This window comes from Vombatus ursinus, unplaced genomic scaffold (genome assembly GCF_900497805.2).
Source record: "Vombatus ursinus unplaced genomic scaffold, bare-nosed wombat genome assembly UNPS02014812.1, whole genome shotgun sequence".
NCBI classification, from domain to species: domain Eukaryota; kingdom Metazoa; phylum Chordata; class Mammalia; order Diprotodontia; family Vombatidae; genus Vombatus; species Vombatus ursinus.
In genome coordinates this window covers 59,827,114-59,849,570 of record NW_020954590.1, presented here as the reverse complement: position 1 = coordinate 59,849,570, position 22,457 = coordinate 59,827,114, and positions in this window count along the sequence as shown.

Below are 22,457 nucleotides of genomic sequence, written 5' to 3'. Positions count from 1 at the left end.
TCTATCTATCTATCTATCTATCTATCTATCTATCTATCTATCTATCTATCTATCTATCTACCTCTCCTTCAGATACCTTCAGAGTACTCTGGCCTCACAATTCCAAAACCTCTTTAGTTCCACTCCTTCTTTAGGCTACTTTACTGTGCATTGAGATGGTTCCCAAAGGTGACTGGAGCAAAGATGGTCCCCAAAGGTGACTTTATATTCACTCTATTTAATTAGAGTTGGAACTTAATATTAGAAAGCAATCCTTATAAATCATATGTTTTAGTTATAATAGGGACTTAGGATCAGGGGTCATTATTTCCTATTCTCTCTTTTATATACATAAATACAGAGGTAGGCATGGATATAGATTGAGATGATATAGTTACTGAGACATATATATATATATATATATACATATATTGTTATAGACACAGATATAGGAATAAATACATTGTTGTTCAGTTATTTCAGATATGTCTAATTCTTCATGACCTCATTTGGAATTTTCTTGACAAGGATACTGGAGTGGTTTTCCATTTCCTTCTCCAAAGGAGAAGACTGTGCTGTGTGCCAGGGATACAAAAAGAAAAGCAAATCTATCCTTGTTCTCAAGGATCAATGTCAATTCCATTGATAAATACATATCAATTTCTGCTGTGGAGCCATTTGACAGTGCCAAGGACTTGAATGTAGAAAATTTCTTCTGGACTTTCAGTAAATCCTTTAAAGGGAACTTTTAGAGAGATGTGCAATAAACTCACAGGGCAAGAAAGGAGAAGAACAGTTATGATATGTATCATTGGAGAGAGTACCTTCACCACTAAGACATCAGATTGACTATAAAAACTAAGGATTGCCTACACAAAATCTGACTCTATACATATAGCTGATTTAGGAAATGCCTCCTATTTTGGTGATCAGTCATGTAATATCTGATAAAATGTAGGTATTTTCATGTTTGGTGATATTTCAGACTCATTGAATTTGGAAACTTCTTAGTCTTTTTCTTTTAAAAGAAGTATCATATATATATATATAAAACCACATATAATCTTAAAGTTTGTGATGTTTTTAATTTCTTAAATATTAACCCCACAAACACTCCTAGTAATGCTCTAAAAATGTCCTGGAAGGAATGACAAAGAAAACCAAAGGTAAGTAGCCATAAATTTCTCAATCTATTCCAAGACTTTACAAAAGTTAGCTAGAAACATGTGGAGGCTTACAGAGAAGTTAAGTGGGGTAGGTAGAATGTGAAGTATAAAGTACTAAGGGCCCAGAGTAATAGTCAGAGCCAGACCAATATCAGCATAGCATGACAAAATGATACAGAAGAAACAAGAGACAGCTTCATACCCACTTATTGGCTAACTAAACAAGGAGATAAAATTAGACAATCTCTGTAGAGGATAAGACCTAATATTGGCCTCCAAATTCAGGATAAAGTGGGGTCTATCCCCATCATCTACAAATGCAGGAAAGGAGTTTATACTAAGCACATGCCCAATTCAGAAATGCAGACTGAAAATATGGGGGGAAGGGGAGGAAGAAAGAAAAAAAGTACCTCAGACTGGGAGAAGCCCAAGGGATAAACCCAAAAAAGACAGTAAGTCCACTGAGAACCTAATGGAAAAGAAGATGCGGATCCCAAGTACTATAATAGTGTCACTTAGAAATGAAACAAGAGACATAAAATGTAATATAGAGGAAAGAATAGTAAAAAGAATGGATACCTCAGAACAGATGATAATAAAACTTACTCAGCAATTTGACTCCCTGAAAGTTAGGCCTCATTTCTTAAATATATAGGAAGCTGAGTCAAATTTATAAAGATAAGATCTATTTCCCTATTCATAAATGGTCAAATGATATGAACAGGCAGTTTTCAGAAGAAGAAATAAAAGCTATAAATAATCATTTGGGAAAAAAATGCTCTAAATCACTGTTTTGATTAGATCAATGCAAATTAAAAGAACTCTGTGGTACCATCTCACACCCTTCAGATTGGCTAACATGACAGAAAAGAAACATTCTGGAAGACATATGAAAAAATAAGGACATAATGCATTTTTGGTGGAGTTGTAAACTGGTCCAACATTTCTGTGAACAATTTGGAACTATAGCCATAGGTCTATAAACACTGCATACACTTCAACCCAGTAATAACACTATTAGGTCTATATATAAAAAGATCAAAGAAAATGGGAAAAGACCCATTTGTGCAAAATATTTATAGCAACTCTTTTTGTGGTGCCAAAGAATTAAAAACTAAGGTGATGCTCATCAATTGGGGAATGGCTGAATAAGTTGTGGGATATGATCATGACAAAATATTATGGTACTATAAGAAATGACTTGGAGGATGGTTTCAGAAAACCTGGAAAAGTGAGAAGAACCAAGAGAATATTGTACATAACAACAGCAATGCTGTGGGAATGATGAAACGCTAACCTACTCTGATCAACACAGTGATCCAAGACAATTCCAAAGGATGCATGATGAATAATGGTATTTACCTCCTAAGAGAGAAGTGATGAACTGTGAGTGAAGATTGAAGAATATTGTTTTTGCTTTCCTTATTCTCCTTGTTTTTATTTTTGTGTATGTGTTTTCTTTTGTAACATGGCTAATATGGAAATGTTTTGCATGATTTCACATATATAATGGATATCTTGCTTGCCTTCTCAAGGGGTGGGGAGGAATGGGAGGTAGAGAAAGAATTTTGAAAACAGATTGTTTAAAATGATTATTTTTAATGTAATTGGGAAATATTTAACTATATATATGTGTATATGTGTATATGTATATGTACATACATACCTACATATATGTGTGTGTGTGTGTACATGTATTAAAAAGAGGAGATCCCGAAAGGAAAACTCCTAGAAATATTGTACCCAAATTCCAGTGTTCCCAGGTCAAGACAAAAATATTTCAAACAGCCAGAAAGAAACAATTCAAGTATTGTTGAAACACAATCAGGATAACACAGGATTTAGCAGCTTCTACATTATGAGACCTGAGGACTTGGAATATAATATTCTGGAGGACCAAAGAGATAGGATTAGAGCCAAGAATCCCCTACTCAGAATAAGTATAATCCTTCAGGGGAGAAGATGAACATTCAGTGAAATGGAAAACTTTCAAGCATTGTTGATGAAAAGACTAGAGCTGAATAGAAAATTTGACTTACAATTTGACTCAAGAGAAGCATGAAGAGGTAAACAGGAAAGGGAATTCATAAGGGACTTCTTAAAGTTGAACTGTTTACATTCCTGCATGGAAAGATGATATATGTAACTCATGAGACCTTTATCAGTGTTAGGGTAGTTGGAGGGAAAAAAATGTATGGATAGATAGATAGATAGATAGGTAGATAGATAGATAGATAGATAGATAGACAGAGGGCACAGGGTGAGTTGAAGATGAATGGGTGATATCTGGAGAATAAAATTAAGGGATGAGAAAGGATTATACTGGGAGAAGGAGAAAGGAGAGGTGGAATGGGGTAAATTATCTCACATAAAACAGACAAGAAAAGACTTTTACAGTGGAGGGGAAGTGGAGAAAGGTGAGATGGAATGAGTGAACCTTATTCTCATTGGATTTGACTTAAGGACGGAATAACATATACACTCAATTGGATATGGAAATCTATCTTACCCTACAAGAAAATGAGGGGAAGGGGATAAGAGAGCAGGAAGATGATAGAGGGGAAAGCAGATTGGGGGAAGGGTTAATCTGAAGCAAACACTTCTAAGGAGGGACAGGGTCAAATAAGAGAATAGAATAAATGGGGATCAGGATAGGATGAAGGGTAGTTAATTTTTCACAGCGTGACTACTATGGACATGTTTTGCATGACTACACATGTATAACCTGTATTGAGTTGCTTGCCTTCTCAATGAGGGTGAGTGAAGAGGGAGGAAGGGAGAAAATTTGAAACACAAAGTTTTAAAAACAAATGCTAAAAAGTGTACAGCAATGAACTGTATACAAACTTGGAGAAGGGGTTGAAAGAAGGACATCACTTTGACTTGATTTATAGCTGAATCAGATAAAGAAAAGTTGAATATATTCACCCATATATGTATACACAAAGGATATGGTGTAGATTTATATTCAACTAAATAGGCAAATTGGTGGGAACATTTAGCGAGGAGTTGAGAAGATTTAAGAGGGAGGGCAGGATAAATAAGGGAATAATGATAAGTAAAACAAATTCCATAATCATCAACATGGAGAATGTGAAGTTGGATAGTAAGTGGAAAGAACAAGAGAATAGTAATGTTATTGGGGATGGTATAACATGAACAGAAAAGGGGCAATAGAACTGAAAGAAATCATATATTGTATAAACCATATGTTAAACCAAAATTCTTTCACCACTTTCTCTGTAAAGGAAAAGATAAAGGAGGAGGTGGAGCCAAGATGGCAGGGTAAAGGCAAAGACTCCCTCAGCTTTCCCCAAAACCCTCCAAATATCTTTTTAAAATGACCAAACCAATTCCAGAGCAGTAGAACCCACAAAAATATGGGGTGGAACAAATTTTCAGCCCAAGACAACTTGGAGTGTTGGTGGGAAAGGTCTGTTGCACCAGGATGAGAGAGGAGCACAGTCTAGTTCAGGTCATGCCAGCAAACCCAAAGCAGGCCTTAGAGAGACTGAATCACTGGCAGCAGTCATGGTTTCCAGACCTCTCAACCCATAGATGTCAAATACAACTTAAAAGGTCATCAGGAAGGGTCTGTTGCACCTGGCTGAGAGTGGAGAGCAGTCCAACACAGGCCATGCCAGGACAGCCCTGAACTCAGCAAACCAGGAGCAGCCCTTGGGAGGGAATGAATCAGCAGTGGAAGTGGAAGCAGGTGCTTTTGGAGCTCTCAGCCCACAGATGGTAAGGGGGTCAAAAGACTGGTCAGAAGAAGATTACAGGGGTCTTTTTTTGCTAGCACTGAATCATGACTCTGTTATGTCCATACTTGGATCCAGGTTGCAGTCCTGGGTGGCAATCCCAGGGTGAAAAGGAAGACTAGCATAGCAGAGTTTGTAGAAGCAGTGAAGGGGGGACCCTCCTCACAATTCCAGGGCAGAAAAAAATGCTTGTGGTCACTCACACACCAGAACACAAGCCAGGAGAGTAGTAAACTCCTCTCTTTAGATCATAACACCTTGGAAGAATTGAAAACTTACAGATCCCTAGAAATATCTTTGAAAATATTTGCACAAAACCTCTGAAGTTTGGGACAGTGTACCTTCCACCCTGGAAGCAGATAACAAAGAGTTAAAAATTAAGTAAGAGACTGGGGAAATGAGCAATAATAGGAAAAAACTAACTATAGAAAGTTATTATGGTGACAAGGAAGATCAAAACACAAACTCAGAAGAAGATAACAAAGTCAAAGCTCCTACATCCAAAGCCTCCAAGAAAAAAATACGAATTTGTTTCAGACCATGGAAGAGCTCTAAAAGGATTTTGAAAATCAAGTAAAAGGCAGAGGAAAATTGGAAAGAGAAATGGGAGTGATGCAAGGAAATTATGAAAAAAGGAGTTAACAGCTTGGTAGAGGATTCACAAAAAAATACTGAAAAAAATAATACCTTAAAAAACAGACTAGGCCAGATGGGAAAAGAGGTCCAAAAAGGCAATGAGGAGAAGAATGCCTTAAAAAGCAGAATTGGCCAAATGGAAAGGGGAATTCCGAAAGCTCACTGAAGAAAATCATTCATTAAAATTAGAATGGAGTAAATGAAAGTTAATGATTCTATGAGAATTCAAAATACAATCAAATAAAACAAACACAAAAATAGAAGACAATGTAAAATATCTCATTGAAAAAACAACTGACCTGGAAAATAGATCCAGGGGAGATAATTTAAAAATTATTTTAAAATCTAATATTAAAATTATTTTAAAAATTATATACTTGAAAGTCAAGATAAAAAAGAGCCTAGATATCATCTTTCAATAAATTATTAAGAACAACTGCCCTGATATGCTAGAATCAGAGGGTAAAAGAGAAACTGAAAGAATCTACTGATCACCTCCTGAATGAGATCCCAAAATGAAAGCTACCCAGAATATTATAGCTAAATTCCAGAGTTCCCAGATCAAGGAGAAAATACTGTAAGCAGCCAGAAACAATTCCAGTGTCATGGAGTCACAGTAAGCATAATACATGATTTAGCAGCTTCAGAGGGCAAAGGAACTAGGATTACAACCAAGAATCACCTACCCAGCATAACTGAGTATAATCCTTTAGGGGAAAAAATGGGAATTCAGTGAGATCTAAGACTTTCAAGCATTCTTGATGAAAAGACCAGAGTTTAATAGATAATTTAATTTTCAAATACAAGACTCAAGAGAAGCATAAAAAGGTAAACAGAAAGAGAAATCATAAGGAATTTAGTAAGGTTAAACTGTTTACATTCTACATGGGAGGATGATACTTGTAACTCAAGAACTTTCTCATAATTAGAGCAGTTATGATGAGTATATATAGACAGAGGGCACACGTATTAGTTGCTTATGAAGGGATGATACGTAAAAAATTGAATTAAAGAGTGAGAGAGGAACATACAGGGAGAAAGAGAAAGGGAGAGTTAGAATGAGGTAAATTATCTCACATAAAAGAGGTGAGAAAAAAAAGCTTTTCACAGTGGAAGGGAGGAGGGGGGAGGTAAGGGAATAAGTGAACCTTATTCTCATCAGAATTGGCTCAAAGAGGGAATGACATACACACTCAATTGGGTATAGAAACCTATCTTATCCTACAGGAAAGTAGGAGGGGAAGGAGATAAATGATGCAGGATGATAGAAGGGAGGGCAGGCTGGAGGAGTGGGTAGTCAGAAACAAAATACTTGAGGAGGGACATGGCAAAAGGAGAGAGAGAATAGAATGGGGGTGAGAGAATAGGATGGAGAATACAATTAGCAATTATAATTGTGAAAAAAAATTTGAAGCATGTTTCTCTGATAAAGGGCTCATTTCTCAAACATATACAGTATTGAGTCAAATTAATAAAAATAAGAGCCTTTCCCTGATTGATAAATGATCAAAAGATAAGATCAGTTTTAAGATGAAGTAATCAAAGTTATGCATAGCCATATAAAAAAAAATACTCTAACTCACTATGGATCAGACAAATGCAAAATAAAAATGCAAAATAATTCTTAAGTACTACCTCATACATATTAGCTTGGCTAACAGGGCAGACAAGGTAAATGACAAATGTTAAAGGGATGTGGGAAAAATGAGACATTAGTACATTTCTGGTGGACTTGTGAATTGATTAAACCAGTCTGTAGCACAATTTGGAACTATGCTCAAAGGACTATAAAACCAAGCATATCCTTTGACCTAGTGATTTTGCTTCTATGTCTGTATCCCCAAAGACACAAAAAACAAAAAGGAAAAGGACCTATATATACAAAAACATTTATAGAAGCTCTTTTCTGTGGCCAAAGAATTAGTTATTGAGGGGATGGCTCTATCATTACCTTATCAATTTGGGAATGACTGAACAATTTGCAGTATGTGATTATGATAGAATACTTTGTACTACAGAAATGATGAGCAGGATGCTCTTAGAAAAACCTGGAAGGACTTGCATGGGCTGATGAAAAGTGAAATGTACTGTGGACAAAATAATAGCAATATGGTAAGATGATCAGCTGTGAATGACTTAGCAATAAAATGATCCAAGACAAATCTGAAATCCTTATGATGAAAAATGCAATGCATCCCCAGAGAGAGAACTGATGGTGTCTGAATACAGATTGAAGCATACTTTTTTTTAAATTTTATTTTTCTTGAGTTTTTTTTTTTGTTGCTGTTGTCTGTGTTTTCTTTCACAACGTGATTATTATGGATATGTTGTGTATAACTATACATGTACAACCCATATCGAGTTGCTTGCCTTTTCCATGATGGAGGGTGGTGAGGAGAGAGTAAAGGAGAGAATTTGGAACTCAAAGGTTTTTTTTTTCAGTCAAAGGCAAGGTTTATTAAAGATCTGCCATATTGGCCAGACTCTTAAAGAATCTGAACATTAGTGAGCTGTTGGCTAGATTTTAATAATCTGAGCACTTGGCTAGACTCTTAAAGAATCTGAGTACCCTAATGGAAACAAGATGGACCTTATATACAGAAAGACTGTGGGAGGGATCTAGGAATGGCCAAATAGTTTGGGGTGACTGTGAAGAGGGGTCTAGGGAGGATCTTGATGAAGGTGACTGGGAGGTAGAATGGGGTCTAGATAGGATTGTGGGTGGGAAGTAGCCAGGAACCATTGGAAGGTAATTGGCAATGGAGGTTGGGCTGGGTCAGAGGTAACAGAATTGGGAGATTGGGCATAGCCACAATGAAAGGCCAATTGAGAGGATTACTGGGCTTGGAAATTGCTCCACCCCCAGCCCCTCACACCAACTTCAGGGCAAGAAAGGGATTAGGGAGAGGGAGGAGGCTTATATCCCTTCCAGTCATGGCTGGAGAAGAGCAAGATTGGACAGTTTTCCTAGTCTCAATGAACCAAAATATTAGGGTTTGGGGTTCAGGGTGCTATTGTTTCACCAATAAGAGCAGGCCAGACTCTTAAAGCATCTGAGCATTTATATTACTAATGCAAGTGGGCCAGATTTAAAGAATGTGAGCCTGGAACTCAAAGTTATAAAAATGAATATTAACATTATTTTTACAAGAAACTGGGAAAAATTAAAATACTAAATAAATATAATTTAACAATTAAAAAAATGTAAAGAAAGAGGGAGAAAGATATCAGAATTCAAGATGAAGTGAATTACAAAATTAACACTCATAATGCTGAAGAAGAATGGGAGAAATTATCCCATAAAATTGAAGAGGATAGCAGAATTAGAATGTGGAATCTAACCATATGTTGTTTATAAGAAACACAAATGAAATACAAAGATTCAAATACACACAAAATAAAAAGATAGATTAACATATATTATGCTTCAGGTGAACTAAAAAGACAATGGGGATAGCAATTAAAATTTCAGAGAAGACTATAGTAAACACAGACTTTACAAAAAAAGAAAAGTAGGACCATTACATTATGGTTAAATGCACCATAGTTAATGAATCAATTTTGGATATAATTCATTGGATCCAAATAGCACAGAAGCTGAACACTTAAAGAAAAGGTTAATTAAATTACAGGGCAAAATTGACAGTAAAATTATAATAATAGGATACATAAATATACTGCTTTCAAACATAACTGTATGAACATAATCTCTCATTCCCCTTTTTAAAATGTCTGATTCAACTTTTGCAATAATACACTTATGCAATGATATGTATTTCAATTTTTGGACACAAGTATAATATAATATTAATACATATTTCTTTTTTATTTATTTTTAATTTTCAACATTCATGTCCACAAGATTTTGAGTTCCAAATTTTCTCCCCACCTCTCCTCTCCCTCAACCCCAAGATAGCATGCATTCTGAACACCCCTTACCTCAATCTGCTCTCCCTTCTATCACTTCCCTACCCCATTCTCTTATCCTCTTCCCCTTCTATTTTTTTGTAGAGCAGGATAGATTTCTATACCTCATTGCCTGTATATCTTATATCCCAGTTGCATGTAAAAACAATCTTTAACATTTGTTTTTAAAACTTCAGGTTCCAAATTCTCTCCCTTCCTCCTTCCCCATCCATCCTCATTTAGAAGGCAAGCAACTTGATACAGGTTATACATGTGTAGTCATGGAAAACACTTCCATAGTAGTCATGTTGAGAAAAACAAACTATATTTCCCTTCATCCTATCCTGCCCCCCATTTATTCTATTCTCTCTTTTGACCCTATCCCTCCTCAAAAGAGTTTGCTTCTGATAACCCCTTCCCCCAATCTGCCCTCCTTTCTATCATCCACCCCCTTATCCCTTTCCCACCTCTTTTTCTGAAGGGTAAGATAGATTTCCATATCCAATTGAGTGTGTATGCTATTCGCTCCTTAAGCTAAATCTGATGAGAATAAGATTCACTCATTCCCTCTCACCTTTCCCCACTTCCCCTCCACTGTAAAAGCTTTTTATTGTCTGTTTTATGGGAGATAATTTATCTCATTCTACCTCTCCCTTTCTCCTTCTCCCAGTATAATCCTCTCTCATCTCTTAATTTTATTTTTAGATATCATCCCTTCATCTTCAACATATATATATATACATACACACATAAAATATATATGCATATATATACATACACACATAAATACATATATAAAATAAATATACAAATATATGTATATATATACATACACATATATAATAAATATATAATATATATATATATTTTTCCCTCCAATTACCCTAATACTGACAAAGATCTCATGAGTTACAAATATCATCTTTCCATGTATGAATGTAAACAGTTCAACTTTAATAAATCTCTTATGATTTTTTACCTCTTCATGCTTCTCTTGAGTCTTGTATTTAAAAGTCAAATTTTTTAGTCAACTCTGGTCTTTTCATAAAAAATGCATAAAAGTCCTCTATCTCAATGAATATTCATTTTTTTCCCCTGAAGGATTATACCCAGTTTTGCTGAGTAGGTGATCCTTGCTTGTAATCCTAGTTTATCTGACTTCCAGAATATCATATTCCAAGCCCTCAAGTCCTTTGATGTAGAAGCTGCTAAATCTTCTGCTATCCTGATTGTGTTTCTGGTTGTTTGCAATATTTTCTCCTTGATCTGGGAAATCTGGAATTTGGCTATAATATTCCTAGGCATATTCCTTTGTGGATCTCTTTCAGGAGATTATTGGTGGATTCTGTCAATTTCTATTTTACCCTCTGGTTGTAGAGTAAACAGGACAGTTTTCCTTGAAAATTTCTTGAAAGATGATGTCTAGATTTTTGGGTTTTTTTTTTTTTATCATGCTTTCATATAGTTCAATAATTTTTAAATTCTCTCTCCTGGATCTATTTTCCAGGTCGGTTGTTTTTCCAATGAGATATTTCATATTGTTTTCTATTTTTCATTCTTTTGGTTTTGTTTTACGATGTATTAATTTCTCATAAAGTCACTGACTTCTAATTGCTCCATTCTAATTTTTAAGGAAGTATTTTCTTCAGTGAGCTTTTGGACTTCCTTTTCCATTTGGCCGATTCTGCTTTTTAAGACATTCTTTTCCTCATTGGCTTTTTAGAACTCTTTTGCCATTTGGGTTAGATTACTTTTTAAGGTGTTATTTTCTTCAGTATTTTTTTGGGTCTCCTTTAGTAAGCTGTTCACTTGTTTTTCATGATTTTCTTGCATCACTCTCATTTCTCTTTCCAGTTTTTCCTCTACTTCTCTTACTTGCTTCTCAAAATTCTTTTTGAGCTCTCCCATGGAGTGGGACTGATTCATAGTTTTCTTGGAGGTTTTGGATATAGGAGCTTTGACTTTGTTGTCTTCTTCTGGTTATATGTTTTGATCTTCTTTGTCACCAAAATAAGATTTTATGGTCTGACTTTTTTGTGCTGTTTGCTCATGTTCCCAGTCAATTACTTGATTTTTAAACTCTTTGTGAAGGTATGGGTCTGCTTCCAGTGTGGAGAATGTACTGCCTCCAGCTTCAGGGGTTTTGTGCAGCTGTTTTCAGAGATACTTTTAGGGTCCCGTAAGTTTTCAGTTCTTCCAAGGTGATATGATCAAGGGATAGGTATTTACTCCTTTCCCGGCCTGTGCTGTAGTCTATGAGTGACCACAAGCACTCTTTTCTGCCTTGGAACTATAAGGGGGATTTCCTCTCCACTGCCTGCCACAAGGTCCACTAGGCCAGCACTCCTCCTTGCTGCAGGACTGTTACCCAGAACTGTGACCCAGATCCAAGCATGGGCAAAACAAGAGAATACTGCCTCAGCACCAGTAAAGAGATCCCTGCAATTATCCTCTGATCAGCCACTTGATCCCTCCTCCATCTGTGGCCCAAGAGCTCTGGAAGCATCCACCACTCTGGCACTCCTCTCTCTGAGGTCCAACAAACCTTTCCTACTGACCTTCTAAATTGTCTTTGGCATTTGTGGGTCGAGAAGTCTGGAAACCACTACAGCTGCTAGTGATTCAGTCCCTTGAGCTCTGCTCCAGGTTCTCTTAGGCCTGGTCTTTCCCTATGTGGCCCACACTGAACTGTGCTCCTCTCCCAGCCAGGTGTAACAGACTTTTCCCATCAATCATCCAGGTTGTCTTTGGCTGGAAATTTGTTTCACTTTGTCTTTTTGTGGGTTCTGCTGCTCTAGAATTTGTTTAGAGCCATTTTACCCATATTTAGACAGATTTGAGTGAGAGCTCAAGCAAGTCACTGCTTTTACTCAGCCATCTTGTCTCCACCGCGGCATTTGCTTTGACAAATAGAAGTGCTACCTCTATTTGACTAGGGCAAAGAAAAAAGCATCAGATTGTTTATGGATTCATTCAAACTCCTTGTTGCAATATTTTCTTACATTAGTAGAATTTCTAAAGGAAATGGTAATATCTCTAAGAGTCTCCATAGTTTTTCTTTATCCATTTCCATTTCTCATTGTCATCACAAACCCACTTTAATAACTTGGGTTGTGGTTGTTGTAATCATGCAAGATACTTATTTTCTTTCTTTATCTCTTTTTTGTCTTACTGTTTTTTTTTCTACTTTGGTATTTCTTAAACAAGCTTATGGTTTGACTACACAAAGATGGCTGATTAAGAAATGTCTACCAAATCAATAATCAGTTATTTTGACTGTATAGTCATTTTCATCTTTGTGATGTTCAGTGACTGCCATATCACAACTCTTCAATAGGCTTTTAAATATAATTATTAATGATATGTTGGTTTACTCCCTGATCTCTGAGTCTAGGTCTGTTATGTAAAAGGTAACGAATTTAGTCCTCAGAGAGTAAGGAGTATACCTATATATCTCTAACCCTAATTTCCCCAACCCCTAGTAAAATGAAGTGTGGTTGGAGATTCTCTTGCCTCAAGTTGCCTGAAGCCTAATTTTAGGGGCCCATTGACTAGAACCCCAGCTTAATTTAACTTCTCTATATCAGTTTTTACAAAAGGAAATTAACTTCAAAAATAAAGAACAAACATACAAAAATTTCCTCAACACTTCTGGAATGTGGTCCCCTCCTTGTACCCTCAATCTCTGTGGGAGGGAAGGACTATTAGGCTCACATTTTAGCTCAGTAGCATTAGTTCCAACAATTTCAAGTACAAAGCCAATTGTGCAATGGTCCTAGAACTTTACTCCCCAAACTTCTCTACTGGGCTGGCTACAGCATTTAGCCTGGATCCCCAAACTCAAAGGCTTGAGTCCTGGAGCAAAAGAGATGAAGGAAAAAAGTCAAAGAACCAATTCCATTTCTTGGGGCCATATTACCTTAAGTGGCAGATGTGGCAAAAAGAGATGTTAGAGTCCTCCTCCTTTAACACATATTGTCATTTTCTGTGAGTGGAAACCTTCATCCACAGATACAAATGCAGGGGGGAAATTCCATCCTCATGCAAGCAGTTTTAAGACATAGATGGTTTAAGTTATGCAGTCATTTTTTTTAAAGCTACTCCTTATAATAAGGTAAAAAGGCCTACAATATGGTAGATCAATTTAGAATGTTCATGCCTGTGCCAGATATCCTATCTCATAGACACAGGTTCCCCAAAGTCCTCCCCATGACTGTCATCATTTTGGCTGATCTAGACATTCAACAACTCACTGTTATAAAGGCATGAGACATCTGACTAGTCTAAAACTGATCTTTATGCTTTCTTAATCCTAAATACTATTTCTAGCATATAACTCTCTGACATCTTAATCATGAAATCAGCAAGCATCAATGTATACAAAGATTTTATTGGAGGATCTTGTTCATTTTTCTACTTTTTTCATATTATAGAGCAAGTGTGAGTATATAAACTGTAATCATATTGTTGCCATCACTTTACTTTTATGCTTATCATGAGCACTGTAAGCTGACAGTATATTTGGGATTTCTCTTATGCACACAGTGAAGTCAACTCTGTCAATCCCTTTATTTGTTTCCCTAAGAATATGTGAACTATTCTCCCATTTATCTACAACTGACTTATGTTTTCAGGACTCACATTATTCAGTTTCTACACTAGCATATCAACTTATTGGTCATTTTGCCACTAATGGTCCAGAATTCGAAAATGTTCTCTTTATTTTTTGGTTTGCTGTGGCTCAATAATTTATCACATATAGAAAAATCTGCTGGTCATGAATTTATCCATAGCTTTTTCCTTGTATAAGGAAACTATCTTAAGGATAGTTCTTTACACCTTCTGTCTCCATAGAACTGGATAGAAATTTTGCTTTTTAGCAAAGGCTTTGAGAAATAAGAGTATCAATACACCTTGATGAGGTGATAGAGTAAACTTTTGATAGGTAATTCATATTATGAGCTAAGTAGATTCCATTTTTACAGCAAATATTGAATAACATTATCAATTTAATCTTATAAAATCCCGAATCTTATCCCAAGGGGGAAAAACTCTAAGTTTTTCTTTAAAATTCCTCCAAAATATACATTTTATGATTTATCATAGCTTTGTGGTATAGTGGATAGAGCACCAGGAATGGAGTCAGGAAGATTCTTCTTCATGAGTTCAAATCCAGCCTCAGAAACTTAGTAACTATGTAATCCTGGGCAAGTCACTTAATCATGTTTGCCTCAGTTTCCTTATCTGTAAAATGATCTAGAAAAGGAAATGGAATACCACTCCAGTATTTTAGCAAAAAAAAAAAAAACCAACAAAAAACAAAAAACAAACAACAAAAAAAATCTAAATGGGGTCATCAAGAGTCAGACATGACTGAAAAAATGATTAAATAACAACAATTGAAATTAATTTATATGACTTATACATTTCCTTTCAAAGTCCAATATCATTTATATCTCCAAATTCAGAATTTACACATGTGGAAGTAGTTTGAATACAGATATTTATTTCTTGTGTAAATATGGAAAAGTTTCTTATACTTGCTCAGCAGTTTTATTATTTATAAACCTTAGCTAACTCAACTTACATTAATTACCTATAAGGTTGCATGAGACAAATATTTTTAAACCTGAAAGCCTCATATAAATGTGAATTATCATTAAATTGGTTTAAATGAAGCAAATAAACATATGAGGAGTTCAAGACATTAAAAGTATACACACATGCACACACATATTCACAGCATGCATACTTCTGTTCTCTCACCTTTAAAGTTGTTACTCTTTATTTTATATAATCTCAGCAGTCATAAAAGTTGTATCTTGATTTATTCTTTGCTTATGCATAGTCAATATTTAATGAAATCACAATTAAACATGAAATTAAAACTCATCTCTTCTAAAAGAGCAGAAAAATTGTGTCTTTTGGAAGAGTATGTACCATTTCTATGGTATGACATAAATGTGTTCTCATCCTAAAGTATTATAAAAGATGAATTAAAATAATGTCACCAATAGCTATGAGTAATTAAATAACGTGTCATTTTCCTACATCTACTTCCATGTAAAAAATCATTGATAAACATAAAAGAAACAATTTACAAATATTATTTTAGCAAAAGCAGTTATACTCAAAGAGGATAGAATAATATTAATAAAACTGTTCAATACTCAATTATTGTAATGCTCACTTTGGACAATTATCTAATTTTAGGCTTAGGGGGAAGGGAAGAAGCATATATATCACCTATTATGTGGCCCTTTACTAATATTATCCCATTTGATTCTCAGAACAACCTGTGAGGTAGGTACTATTATTATCCACATTTTACGCTTGAGGAAACTAAGGCAAGCACAGATTAAACACAGCTTGTGAATACAGTTAGACATAAGGTCACAAAGCTAGTAAGGGTAAGGCTGGATTTGAACTCAGGTCTTCCTGACCCCAAGCCTAGAACTCAATTCACTATGCCACCAGCTACAATATAGTGGCCCCTTTGGTCTATGTAGTTTCTGTCTTATGCTGCTTAATGGATTTTATATTAGATGAAATGTTGAGAAGACTCTATCAATTCCTCTGAGCCCTCAATTAGGGATTCCTAACATTAAGGCAACAGTTTAATTTAATTTATATACATACATACATATGTAAATGTCCCTATGTCCTACAATGTTAGTAATTTAAAAAAAAAGACAATAGCCTAGTGTGTTAAAGTAGAGGTGGCAAACACATGGCACAGGCCTCATGCAGCCCGTAATACTCACAAATGCAGCCTAAACCAGATTAAAATAGAATTGGGGAATATTTAACAAAATAAATAAAATACAATAAAACATAGATACTCTAAGTATCTATATAAGGTTTTTGAGTCAATATAAAGTCCACAAAAATTCTTATGTAATTTACATTTACATTTATGTTTGTATGTTTGATGTAAAATTGTCAATCTATTAATTTAGGTTAATAGATTTATGAAATATTTTGGGTGATGACATATCACTTTTGAGTTGTTTAGAGTAGTGTTATAGTTATATATTGCCCCTCTCACAATAATTTAATGTCTGTAATTTCCCCTGCAGGGACATGTCCTCAAACAGTGAATAATGGGGGCTTACCAATGCCTTCTCATCCTGTTTGACTATCACTCATTTCCTCAGTGTCTTCTGGGATTGTCTATTTCATATGTTCTGTGGGTGGGAGGGGGAAGGAAATATCTTCCTTTAGTTTTGTTTTTTTAAATTATTGTTGTATGCTATAAGAGTAGATTTCCCAAAAGGAGGCAGCCATAACTCATATGATTGAGTTGAAGAAATAGTTTTATTGTGGTTGTTGTTATTGCTAACAGATTTAAACTTAACTATGCCTAGAAATAGACATCATCTTCCAAAACTGGCATAGAATTTGGAAAGTAGAAATTATGATTTTTGCTCTCAAACCTTTGGGAAAGTAAAAGGGTATGCTATAGACTCCACCAAGAAAGAAGGCAAAGTCACATTATCTAAACAGATTTTAAGAATATTGAGAAGGTATGGGGAAAACACACTACTTACTATTTATTTTTACTCTTCCATGAAAGTTTGAATCTCACCCAGATGCAACTTTTATCTTGTTTGTCTGTCTCATGTAAGAATCCATACATTTTTTTAATAAAGCACAGTTAGTTTTTTGTTTGTCAGTTTGCTTTGCTTTATTTTATTTTCTTATGGCTAAAGAAATAATCAACCCCAAGGAAAATAATAAAATACCAAATCTATTTGTATGAATGCTTATATCTATACATTTATGTCTTATTTTATAGAATTATCTACTTATTTTATAAAAGTAATTTGTTATAGATAAATAGGTTTGTATTGAATTACACATTTATGGGAAAGTTCCTATTAATTAAAAGCTTCCCTCATTTGAGTTAGGACATGTCTGTTTTATTGAATCAAGTTCCTCGTACCATGGTGTACTCTTAGAAACTTACTCAAAGTTGAAGATATTTAATGGCTTGACAGTACAGCCAATTAGGCACCCAAATCTTGTGTTGATTATATTCTTGAAATGTAATTTAAAAGGTTGCAATACTATTAATACAACTTTTCAGTATTCCCAATTAATCAAAGTTTCAAATATTTACAATGGTTGTGGGGTCCTCTTTTGATTTCAAGGTCTTTGGGGTCAGAGGTTATGATCTTTATTTCTTTAGATTTCTTTTTTCCAAAGCCAGTTAGCTTTCCATTGAGCTACTTATCAGTTCTTTCTCTCAATAAACATTTAAGTCACTATAATGGGCAAGGGAATTAAGTTAATACAAAGACTTGATCTCTTAGCCCTAAAAACTAGAAATTTAGAAGAGGGTAATAAGATGTATGGAGAGAGCTTGGTGGCTCAGTGGATAGAGCATCAGACCTAGAGTCAAGAAAATCTGAGTTCAAATTCAGCCATAGACCCTTACTAGATGTGTGACTCTGGGTAAGTCACAACTTCTGTCTACCTTAGTGCTTTGGAGAAGGAAATGGCAAACCACTCCAGTATCTTTTCCAGGAAAATCCCTGGACAGTATTTGTATGCTATGATCCACAGGGTCATGAAGAATCAGACATGACTGAGTCAACAAAAAGACATATACAAACAAGTATAATGTTAAAAAAAAATGTGGCAAATTTGTATGAAAGTGCCAAGTGGTATGGATTTCTAAATTGGAGGGACCATGGTTAGCTGGGGTAGCTAGGTATGGAAGGGCAGGTCAGGAATAGAACAATTGAGGTAGAGGCTGAATTGATACATGAAAGACAGATAAGAAGGAAGTAGAGGATTGAGATGGCAGTAGGTTTTTTAGGGTTAGCAAAGGGGGTGACATGAGAAAAGTTAAAATTGTTTAATTCAGGGATATCTTCGGGGGATAGCAACTAGCCCATTTTGACTGGAGTATATTGACTCAAATTGTAGAGGTCCTTGAATGTCATAAGGAAACTGTATTAATAGGAAATATTTGTTCCAACAGAAGTATATAGTATAAATTGGAGACCAAAGAGAACCTAGAAGGATGCTAATCTATTAGAAAAATAAGAAAGGAAATAAACTTTTATTAAACATTGTCTATGTTACAAACACTGTACTAAACACTAGGAAGATAAATACAAGTAAAATGAAAGACAACCCCTGACCTCAAGGAACTTACATTCTAATGATGCATGTCAACACCAAAAAGGTAACTGAAAAGTGAAGGGGGTTGGAGGGAGAGCTTGAAATAAAGATACTTAGCATAGGTGCATGGTTTTAAAATCCAGAAGTCAGAAATAGGGCTGGAAAGAGAATGTATAATGTATAGGTTCCGTCCTCAAAATGGAGGGCACAAGAGGAAATCACTAATGTAAGAATGGGCAGAGTGTTATTATAGGTTGACAAGGCCACAGAATGGCTTGGTGTTCTTGGCAAGGAAGGTTCAGACTCTGAGGGAAGTTCCAAAATGAGAGAGCAGCAGAGGGTTGGTTTAGAAATCAGAAGCAGGGCTGTGAGTAGTATTAAGAGGCTATTGCTGTAGTTCAGGCAGAGGATTATGAGGGCCTACACTAGGAAGGCATCACTTGAAAATGATCAAAATGGAAGAGAAGTGAGATAGATTTCTGAGAAATAATAATCAGGACAAAAATTAAATTATGTAAACATTTATTAAAAAGTTTTAAATACTCACAGATTCAAAGAGCATTCATACATAAAGTGATCTTAGATAGAGTTTAATTCTAATCCTTCATTTCCCTCATTTTAGAAATGTAAAAATAAAATGAACCTTACAAAAGTTAAACGAGTTACTCAAAGCTAATAAATGAAAAAAAAAAGTTAACATCAGCAAGTTAATTTGAAGAATTTAACAGAGAATCTGTATGGACCCTATATTCCTCCATGCAATCCTCAGTTAAACAGTTCTGCCACCAGCAGCTGTTATAGACAAACTTGTGCTGGCCCATAGAAGTTTTGTACACTTTTCATCTACAAGGAGTAAAATTTTCTTCTTCATGCCCTTGCATCAGACAAAGGCATGAGATATTAGTCTTAGTAAATGTATGTTGCCCCTACCAATAATATTTGCATTGAAAATGAGGAAATAATGAGAATTCCTTCCCTGAAAGGAATTCCTAATAGGAGAAATCAGAGAATGTAACACAGGTTGGATTTTTGTATGTTTATTTGATTCTAGGGGGAGGAAAGGGATATCATTAGTGTCCCTGAGATTATTTCAACTTTTCCAATGATGCATTAAGACCAGCCTAAGAACTGTACCTAGAGCCTGATTCACTCTTACCAACAACTGTGCAACAGAAATCTTTGACTTTTTAGGACTTCCAGATCCTATTGAAATCAGTTTATTTTCTTTTTGAACTAGCTCAGTCTGAAATCTCTAATGAATAGTTGCAGTGACACAGAATGAAGCAGATTTCCTGAACCTTGTAAACTTATGATTTTTTTCTATTAGGGTTATTGATGCAGCACTAGGGTTTCCAAATTCAAAGCCAAGTGCTAGGCCTCTGGAGACAAAAACAAATTGGAAACATGGGAAGAAGAAGATGGAGTCAGAAATAACTCTGAGTTTATGAGAGCATGTGTGTGTGTGTGTGTGTGTGTGTGTGTGTGTGTGTGTGTGTGTGTTATGTGTACTATAAACATTTAAAGTAGCTATTAAAACTTTTGGAAAATTCTTTTCTCAGGTTATGCATATGAATGATCAGATCAGCAATAAAGTAATGGTAGATTATAAGGAGATGATAGCAATAAGAAATGATGACAGAATATGACAGATCAGTTTTAATGGAGGAGAAAGAAGGACAGTAGAAGGAAGGATCTGGAACTCATGGAAGTCATGTATAAAAAGTAGCTTACCCAGGATTAAAGGGTAGTAAATGAGGAGGATCAATTTCACCTAATCAATGTTTTAGTTTTGCCTGCATCTGGTCTTTCATATAGATTCAATAGACTCAGACTCCAAAATATTCAAGGCCAGAACTTGGAACTAATTTGGTACAACTAGAACAAAAATGATCACATGCCCCCATTCTTCAAAAAATGTTGAGAATAAATTAGAGCAGGGAGTGAAATCAAGGACATTTTTCCCCCTGGTAGTTCAATTTCACTTAAGGAAAAATTGAACATAAAAAAAAAAATCAATCCTAATCTACCATTTAAGAAATTTCTTAGAAGTTGGACCTTTAACTTCATTGCAATATGTTGCCTTTCCACCCCCTTTGTTATCTTCCATTTCAATTGAAAATGTTTTAAGAATGTGCATTTATCGATGAGAGTGACATTTGACTTATGATTTCAGAGGCCAGTCTGGCTCCAAGCACTAATGAAGAAATATCTAAGAGCAGCTCTAATGACCTTGGTCCTTGATAACTATAACTGTAAATTAAACTTCAATTAACCATTTTAAGATCTAAAAACAAGCTTGAAAGTGCTTGGTAAATGCATTTCAGTTTTTAAGGGTTCTTTCTTTTGGAAAAGTAATTTATTGGTGTGAGTAATAGCAAAGAGAAAAAAATAGACATAGGGAAATATCTTCCTTCAGAGTACTTACTCCATTTATTCATCCACTTATTCAACAAACATTTATTAAATGCCTATTACATGCAGTGGCTCCACAATAGTCACTATTTCATGCCTGATCAGTGTTTGGAAATGCCTGTGGGATCTCAAAGACTATGCTTTCAGAAACAGAGTTCTAAGAGCTTCTGCCAAATTGTAAAGGTACCAAGTATTGGGACCTATACCAAACAGTGGTACCACAAATAACCTTTAGTCCAGCGAAATGTGTCACATTAAAGGCTGGCCACTATATGATTTTGGCCACAAAAAAAATAGGCAACATGTAAAATTGCCCACAATTCTACACAATTTCAATAGTGATGGATAAAGATTAGAAAAAGTGGGGTCAAAGGATATTACAAGTTACACAAGTATTTCTAATGAATGGTTGTTCAATTAATAATAAATCAACACACCAGGAGAGAAACTGAACTATATCTATATTAACATCCTAAATAATAAAGACATAGGAAAATAATAATCTGCAGCTAAATTCTTCAAAGAGTCAGATGGGATTTATATCATTATATGCCCAAAGGCAAAAAGAAACTGCCCTAAAACAAAATTAAAACCAAAAACATACAAATAAAAAACTTTCATTGCTTTTTTGGGGCACTTGATCATCTTGTATTGAAGTGCTTTCAGTAAGGATAAATAAAAAAAACACTATGAAGATCATTATAGTTCACAAACCAATATTCTTTGCAAAAAGGAAAGAATTTGAAAATTCTCTTTTTTTTTTAATAAGAGCCTCTAAACATATCAATTTTTGTGTCATGGTCTCCTGTGTCAGTCTGATGAAGGCTATGGATCTCTTGTCAGAACAATCTTTTAAAATGCATAAAACAAAATATGTATGATTATAAAGAAACCAAGTGTATTTAAATGAAATTATAAAATTATTTTTAAAACTAAGATCTTAGATTACAGGTTAACAATGCCTAAATTATAAGTGATATAAAAATATGCTTTTATACAACCAGCATTTTCTTGACTCAGCAATCCTGAGTTCCCTGACTTCCTTGACTTTATCCTCCCATACAACCTGATTGGCCTCAGCTTTCCTTACTCAATTTTCTAGTCTAGGGGGCAGAAAAGTTTTGAGTTTTGTGTTTGGTAGAAGCTTCCCAGAGTTAGTGGTTACTTAAGGCCATGAGTCACCATATGCAGATCAGACGAGTTTCTAGTTGGAGATGAGAAGGATCGAATATAGAGAAGTTAAGTGCCAAAGTATCCTTACTATATATTCTAGCTGTATTTGAACACACTAAATCTCCTTTGTTCAATGTGTCATAAGTGCTTCAAGTGAACATTAAATCTGAACTAAGAGGATGTTGGCTTTAAAGCTGAGTCTAAAACATGTTTTTTTTTTTTTTACATGTGGCTACATCTATGTTATGGTGTTCATTTGGGAGGATGCTGAAAATTTGGGAAACAAATTGTT